Below are 7151 nucleotides of genomic sequence, written 5' to 3' on the forward strand. Positions count from 1 at the left end.
ACGCAAAACGCTTAACGCAAAACGCTGTAACGTTGTAACGCTGAACGCAAACGCTAAACGATTTATTTTTATATAACTTGTGAACTCACCAACCTTGTGTTGACACTTTTAGTATGTTATTCTCAGGTAGCCGAGGCGGGCGCGCGGTTTAGGAGCATGCATTGATTGAAAACGCTTTTGTCCTGCAAACTTATTTTTTTACGGTTATCTTTGGTTTTAAGTCGTCCTGCGTGACGCAACTTTTGATTAAAGGTTTTTACGCTTCCGCATTTAATTACTCGTAAACGTTTTCATGGTTTTGAAACTTTATTTTATGGTTTGATTATAACTGATGATTCCGATCCTGCCAGTTCACACCCTCTGACGGTAAAACTCCGTTAGTGGATTTTGAGGGTGTGACAATACCTGAGACAACGCTTCTCGGAGAAGCCATTCCTTGGTAACCAGAGCCTCCTGGAGGGCAGCTTGAGCTTCATTACGGGCGCGTTCGGCTTCGTTCTTTGTAAGGTTGGCAAGCAACACATCTTTGGCTGCAGCCTCTTCGACGCCCTTTAGCTTACGCTCAGTGTGGTCAAGTACCCCCCTCTGGTCCAAGATCTCTTGGAGCTTCTTGGCATCTTCCATGGCCAAGGCATCATGAGCCTGCTGGAGCCTCTCTAATTTGGCTTTAAGTTCCTCATTCTCGATGCGTAGAGGCTCAGCAGCAGCTTCAGCCTTGGTGGCCCTCTCGGTTGCGTTCCGTGCAGTTTCCTTAGCCAACCGAAGCTATTCATTAACAGCTTGGGCGGCCTTGGAACGGGCCTCGAGACTAGCATGAACTTCAACCTCAAGGGCCTTGAAGGTCTTCTCCTTCTCCGCAGCAACGGCGGAGAGCCTCCTGTTCTTCTCCCGGACAGCCCGCGCCTGAGCTACTTCTTGGATACGAGCTGCCTTTAACTTGTCGTTTTCACGACAAAGCAGCTCGACGCGCGGCTGCATCCGGGCTACGAGAATGCGGAGCTCATTTGTCAACCTACCCTCCTGGTAGCTTGACATTGCTTCCCCCAGCGCCCCACTTGGGGCGGCGTGGCGCGCCCACTCGACGCATTCCACAGGCGTCCGAAGGTTTGTTCCTCGGCGGATGTTCCATCGTGGAACATACACTTCATTGGAATCCGACACTGCAAAAGCAAAAAGCAGTTAGGAAAAGATGATAAAAAAAATATAAAATAAAATAATAAAAGGCCAAAATAACCCTACGCACCTGTAGGGTCGACGACAGGCCTGTAGCCGCCAAACCCATCACCCGAACCTAACGGATACCCATCCAAGAGGTCAGGCAGATGGGAAGGAGGCAAAGATTGGCTTGACGCCCCAACCCCGGACATACCTGAAGGACCGGCTGTAGTCGCCGCGCCGGAGGAGGCATAGAGGAGGCCGCCGTGGTAGAAACCAATGGAGGTGAACTCACAACCGCGGTCGCGGCTGTGGAAGAATCCACAGAAACACTCACCGCCGGCTCAGTGAAGGAATCAGTGAATATAGCACTTACAGCCGGCGGAGACGTCGTCACAGTTGGAACAGTTGGCTCAACCGGGTGAGCAACTGAACCAACAACTGAAGCAGGCGCAGTCGCCTGGGTCATCGCCTCAGGTAGGTTGACCAAAACTACCGTCATGGGTCCGGAGGTGCTCCTCCCCGCTCCACCCTGGAATGCGGTAGCATCCACGCCTGCACAAAGAAGATATATAAGTATAATGGCGGAAAGTTATGCAGTTAAGATAAAGGAAGTATACTTACGGGTCCTTTTGAGCTTGAAGGTGCGAACGGGCGGGGACGAACCCGATGGAGCCGGCCTCTTCGTACCGGTCACCGTCGTGGTCCTGGGCTGCTCGGAGGTGACAGCCGTTTCAACCTCCAGAGCAGTGGTCTCAACACCACTCGGGTTCCCCGCCGCCTCTTCACTCTCGGTCTCCGACTCAGACCGGTTCACCTGGTCGGCAGTGGAGGCTACCTTCGCCTTGCCCTTCCCGCCAGCAGCCTTCTTCTTCCGCGCAAGAAAAGGACCATCTGCGGATTCCTCATCAGAAGATGACAAGATTAGAGGAATTCCAGCAGAGGTTTCAGCATTCAGAGGGCGAGGGTTAAATAGTCTTTTACCTGGCCGCGTGGCGCTCAGTATTTCGTGGCCTGGCGGGTAGGCCTCCACAAACCGATCCGCAGTCTAAGCAAGGATGGGCAACTCGTTCTCGTCAAGAGCACGAGTACCCAACCGAGCTGGACCGTCAGCTTCCCGCGGATGCAGGAGGGACTGCAAGTCATTTCCCTCTGAAATAAAAAGAAAAACAGTTAGAAAAAACCTTAAATCAACAAAGAAGACGGAGCATACCGTAAGGGATAAAGTTCAAACCGTATTCAAGTACGATGGGAATCTGTGGCGCATCCGCCCCGGCATCCTTCACACCCTGCTCATACCGAGCATCACCATCCCGGACTCCGGAAAGCGGTAAACCGGAGTCTGGATCCGGGAAATCTTGGAGAACCATTCCGCCTCCTGGTAGTTGGAGGCGTGAAGGCTGGGGAGAGCTCTCCCGTTCTTAAATGTCATCGCTATAGGGACGACACGGGCAGAGATGTAAAAGAACTCCCGCTTCCAAGACCGAAGACTGCGCTCGGTAGCGCAGATCTTCAAACCCTTGATCCGGGTGACCAGGGTGTACCAGCCTTGGATGTACCTCCAGGAGTAGAAGGTCATCAGGCGGTCGACGTGGGGATCCACGCCAAGAATGAGGCACACCCACTCAAAATGGCGGATCTTGGCGATCGCCATTGGGTGTACCTCCGTCAGGTGCACACCGTGTCTATCCAGAACACGGTATACAAACTTCGTCAACGGGAACCTAAGATTCCCATAGATGAAGAAGGCGGCATATACCCCTATTTTGCCATTGGGGGCATCGTACACCGTCTGGTGTGGCTCCGGAAACTCAGGCTCGAACGGCTCGAGCATGAACTTCCGGACGATGTACCGGTAAAGCTCGATGGGAAGAGCACACTGGCATTCGCCAGCAGTGCTCTTATCGTCCTTATTGGACGTAGACGTCGGGTTCTCGACATACAAGTCAGACTCCTCGACGGTAGCTTCTGGATCATGAGTAGACATGTTTTGGAGGTAAAGAACGATTTCAGGAGAATGCTCGACAGAAAGTTAGAGTATTCGCCGGAAATCGCTTAGAAGAAGAAGAAAGAAGTGAAAGTGTGGATTACCGTGAACCCTCTCCCCCTTTATATACTCATCGCAATGAATGCGATGAATTTAATGCGGAGGAGAGAGAAAAGAGCTGGTGCAATGAAACTATGACACGTGGAAAAAGCAAGCTGGCAACAGCTGTTGACGGGACGCGCGCCGTAAAATTCGCACCCACGCGCCCGAAAAATCACGCCCACGCGCCTGAAAAAGCGTCTGGAATGACCATATACTGTCACGTCGCCATAACTTCCTGCACGTCCTGACACGGTCAGAAGAAACCTACTATATTTCTTCACACGAGTTACTAAAAGTTCAATTCGAGACTATTTGGAGGCTTTGGCTTCGGTACTCATTGGAATTGTTGTGACGGTGCTCATTGCAAATCCATTCGCAACGAATGTAGCAAATCTTGTTACGGATGCAAACATCCCTTCCTTCCTCATCCCATACTTTGTAATACCTTCTGCTATAGGCATACCACGTCTTTTATCAACAATTACCGTAGCAAGACAAAAGACTCAACGAGCCGTGTCTTTAAGTCTTTCTCAGGTATTATTTCACTATTATGGTGTTGTTTGTTAATGTCCGACAACCTACTATATTTGTTTAAACACAAAATTAATTAATAATTAATTAATAGACTAACAAATGTAAATGGTTAATGTTAAAAACAGATTTGGCCTAACTAAATGTATTTTGTAGATATATTCGGGAATGTTTTCGAGCAACATGAGTAACTTGTCGACGTTTCTATTAACGGTATATATAAAGGACATTTCATGGGATGTATCCGCAGAAATTCGGGTTGTGTTGATAATATGTGTAGTAGTGGGAACTTTCACAAGCACGAGGACAGTTTTCCCACTTTGGACCGCTTTTGTGGGATATTTGTTTTACCCTATCTCGATACTCATGTTGTATCTTCTTACCGTTGTTTGGGGTTGGTCATAAGCTCGATCAATTATATATCTTTGGTTCAACTTAATTATGATTCAATCTCACTGTACTTAATATACTTCCTCGCATTTACAAATCAAGTTGCGGGTTTCTCTTTATTTATCGATCAAATGGTATGTGCGTAAAGTGTATGCCGATGGAATTGACAAATCGATCAATGTTGGAATTTACTAGAAATTCACATGTCAATATTATCGGTGGACGATTCACCAAGAGATCCCTGACTGCGTCTTACCAACATATCGCCAACGGATTGTTAGGTAGTTCACATGTCAATATCAACGATTGATTTTTCACTTTGGGACCACCAATCTCGGTTTTTTTAACAACAATTGTTAAATTCTTTAACTTCTAGGTCCCAAAGCTTCGTTTTTAGCAGGATTGGCTTTGCTGTTCAAAAGGGGGTTGCGGCGCAGCTTGTTGCCCGTTTGTCTGCCACTTTATTGTAATCGTTTTATAGTAAATTATATAAAACTTCGATTGTGATGGATTTAGTATTATACAGTCTTTTTTGATGGCGATGCCTTTTCTGTTATGTCAATAACATATTAATTAAAGATAATAAAAGTGATAGAATTCCATATATGTGTGTGTACCTTACAAACTTGTGACATATCATAAATGTACCAACCATAACTTAAAATATTATACATGTCCTTCTTCGCGAATTCTTAGTCTATTACCATCTTACACTCTTACCCCTATCAAATATATAACTATTTAACCTATTTGATTTCTTATCAAGATACTTAAAACTTTTGAGTTTTTGGTTTTTCGTGTTCTTTAGAACTTTTGTGATTCAATCGTGTTTCTTAAAATTCCCCTTGCTTCAATCACGGATTTTGGTACATAACCGACCATTATGAGTCTTTTAGTAAATGGTTTGTCCATGACTTGTTAAGTCTGATTTGAATTTTTGTCTACAGGTGTTCACTGTTCTCTTCATCGACTTTCTCTAAATATTGGAGAATATTCAACTTTCATTTGATATTTCCTAAACCTGTGTTTATCTTTATAAATATCATTACGATGTCACGGTTACTAAGGTATAAATCAATGATAAGATCAGACGTAAAAACTACAAGTGGATTAAAATTTATAATTTCTTGAGAAAGTGTTATAATTGTATGTTACGAGCTAAGTAATTCGTACACATTTGTTAGTTACCAGAAAATATCGAAGATGACTAAAACTTCCAATTTGGTTTATTCACCTTTAATCAAACATGTATTTCATTCCCAACTAAAAGCTATCTAGCTGACAAATATATAATCTTCTATGTAAAGATATCAACATATGGTTCCGTAGCTCAGTTGGTTAGAGTGTTGGTCTTATGAGCCCAAGGTCGCGGGTTCGAGCCTCGCCGGGACCACGTTTGAAACTCTAATGATTTTATACATTTTACCCCTTTTCAGCGTATTTTTCCCTCTATGTTGTTAAGGCTCCTCCTGTTTTCTATGAAAATCAAAACTAACAATAATGGAAATTTGCATGGAAATTGTTCATCAATTATAGTTGATTCTCATTGGCAATTATCAGGCATAAAACTATATATTGATCAGCAGAAGGTAAGTCCATTGGTGGCAAATAGTTAGTAATGAAAACTACGGATCGCCGACAAAACTTGTGTTTGTGGAAGATATTCGATCAAGTGAATCAATAAAATAAACACTATTGCATAAACCTTATGAAAATATTTTTTATTAATAATAAACGAGAACATAATACAAATTAAATGAAAACTATTGATTGGTATATATAACACTCAAATCTTACTTTTACTCAAAAATTAATTAAAATAATATACAAACTTTATCTTTAACATTAAGATAAATATAAAATAAACTTAGACTTCAAGAAACTCGCCCTTGAGATCTTGCGTACTACTCGTATACTTTTCACGCTAACCATTCGGGTTCTTCAATTTGACATGCCAAGAGGAGGGCGACAGACCCAGGCCCACAATTGTTAAAAAAATAAATTTTATATTTTAAATATAATTTCGTTCTAACACAAAAGCCTACAAAATGACTATTTGGTTTAATGGAAAATGTTATAGACTATGGAAACAAAGGTCATTGGTTTAGTTTCCACAATTAGTGTTCTCTTTTTTTTATATAGAAAAGAACTTTCATTTGTGTTTTATATGAGTAATTTAAGTAACATGCTATTATTTTTGTTGTTTTGGACTTTTGAAAGGCAACCTTATTGGTAAAATTGTTAAATTATCTATTATATGATTGAGAACACGGTTTAAGGGGCCTGTTTTTTTATTCGTCATTGAACCAAAATTTTAAAGGAATCTCGGAGACGGCTCTGCAACTTGGTATTGCACCAAATTTTACGGTCCTCAACAGCAACTTGGACATTCATGAAAAGGTTGGAGATCAGCAGTAGCTAAGTTATTGTTGCTATTTCAATAATGGATTCAGTTTAGCCATTGTTAATTCTGTTATAAGGTATGGTCAAGTCTAGAACAGAAAAAAAACTCTTATCGGCAATACTTTACTCACTTTTGTGGTTCTTGTGAAAAGCGTATATGGAGTCGACGAGTCATGTATGATAGGAAGAAATATCCTATTTCGAAAATCCTTGAGGATATCAAATCTAATATATTTATGTGGACCAAGCGTAGATCAAAGTGGTCATTGATCAACTCGGAGATCTGGTTTAAGTCATCAAGAGCTTACTTTTTATAGTTAGAGTCTTCGGCTTGTATTGGGATTCTGTATTGATTTTCTGCTAAGTTTTTTGATTGTATCATGTATATCCTTTTTCTTTGCATCCTCGTTTGTCCAGCTCCCTGCGGTGCATTTAGCTCGCTTATAATGTGATGGGCGCAGGGTCGGCCCATAGGGGTGGCAGGGTAGTCGACGGCCACAAGCCGACACCTCGCTAGGCTCGAAATTTTTAACAAAAATTAATATATGCATTTCTATTAAATACAATATGTATATTTAATGTT

General features: G+C 42.8%; 1 non-coding gene across 1 annotated transcript; it reads left to right on the forward strand.

Moving 5' to 3' along the window:
• Window positions 1–5484: 5484 nt before the first annotated feature.
• On the forward strand, window positions 5485–5558 carry TRNAI-UAU (transfer RNA isoleucine (anticodon UAU)). The gene has a single exon. It is a non-coding gene; the product is annotated as a tRNA-Ile (tRNA).
• Window positions 5559–7151: the final 1593 nt, after the last annotated feature.

This window comes from Bidens hawaiensis, unplaced genomic scaffold, assembly GCF_021521415.1.
Source record: "Bidens hawaiensis isolate Kalapana, Puna unplaced genomic scaffold, B.hawaiensis_p1.1 tig00067407_1, whole genome shotgun sequence".
NCBI lineage: Eukaryota > Viridiplantae > Streptophyta > Magnoliopsida > Asterales > Asteraceae > Bidens > Bidens hawaiensis.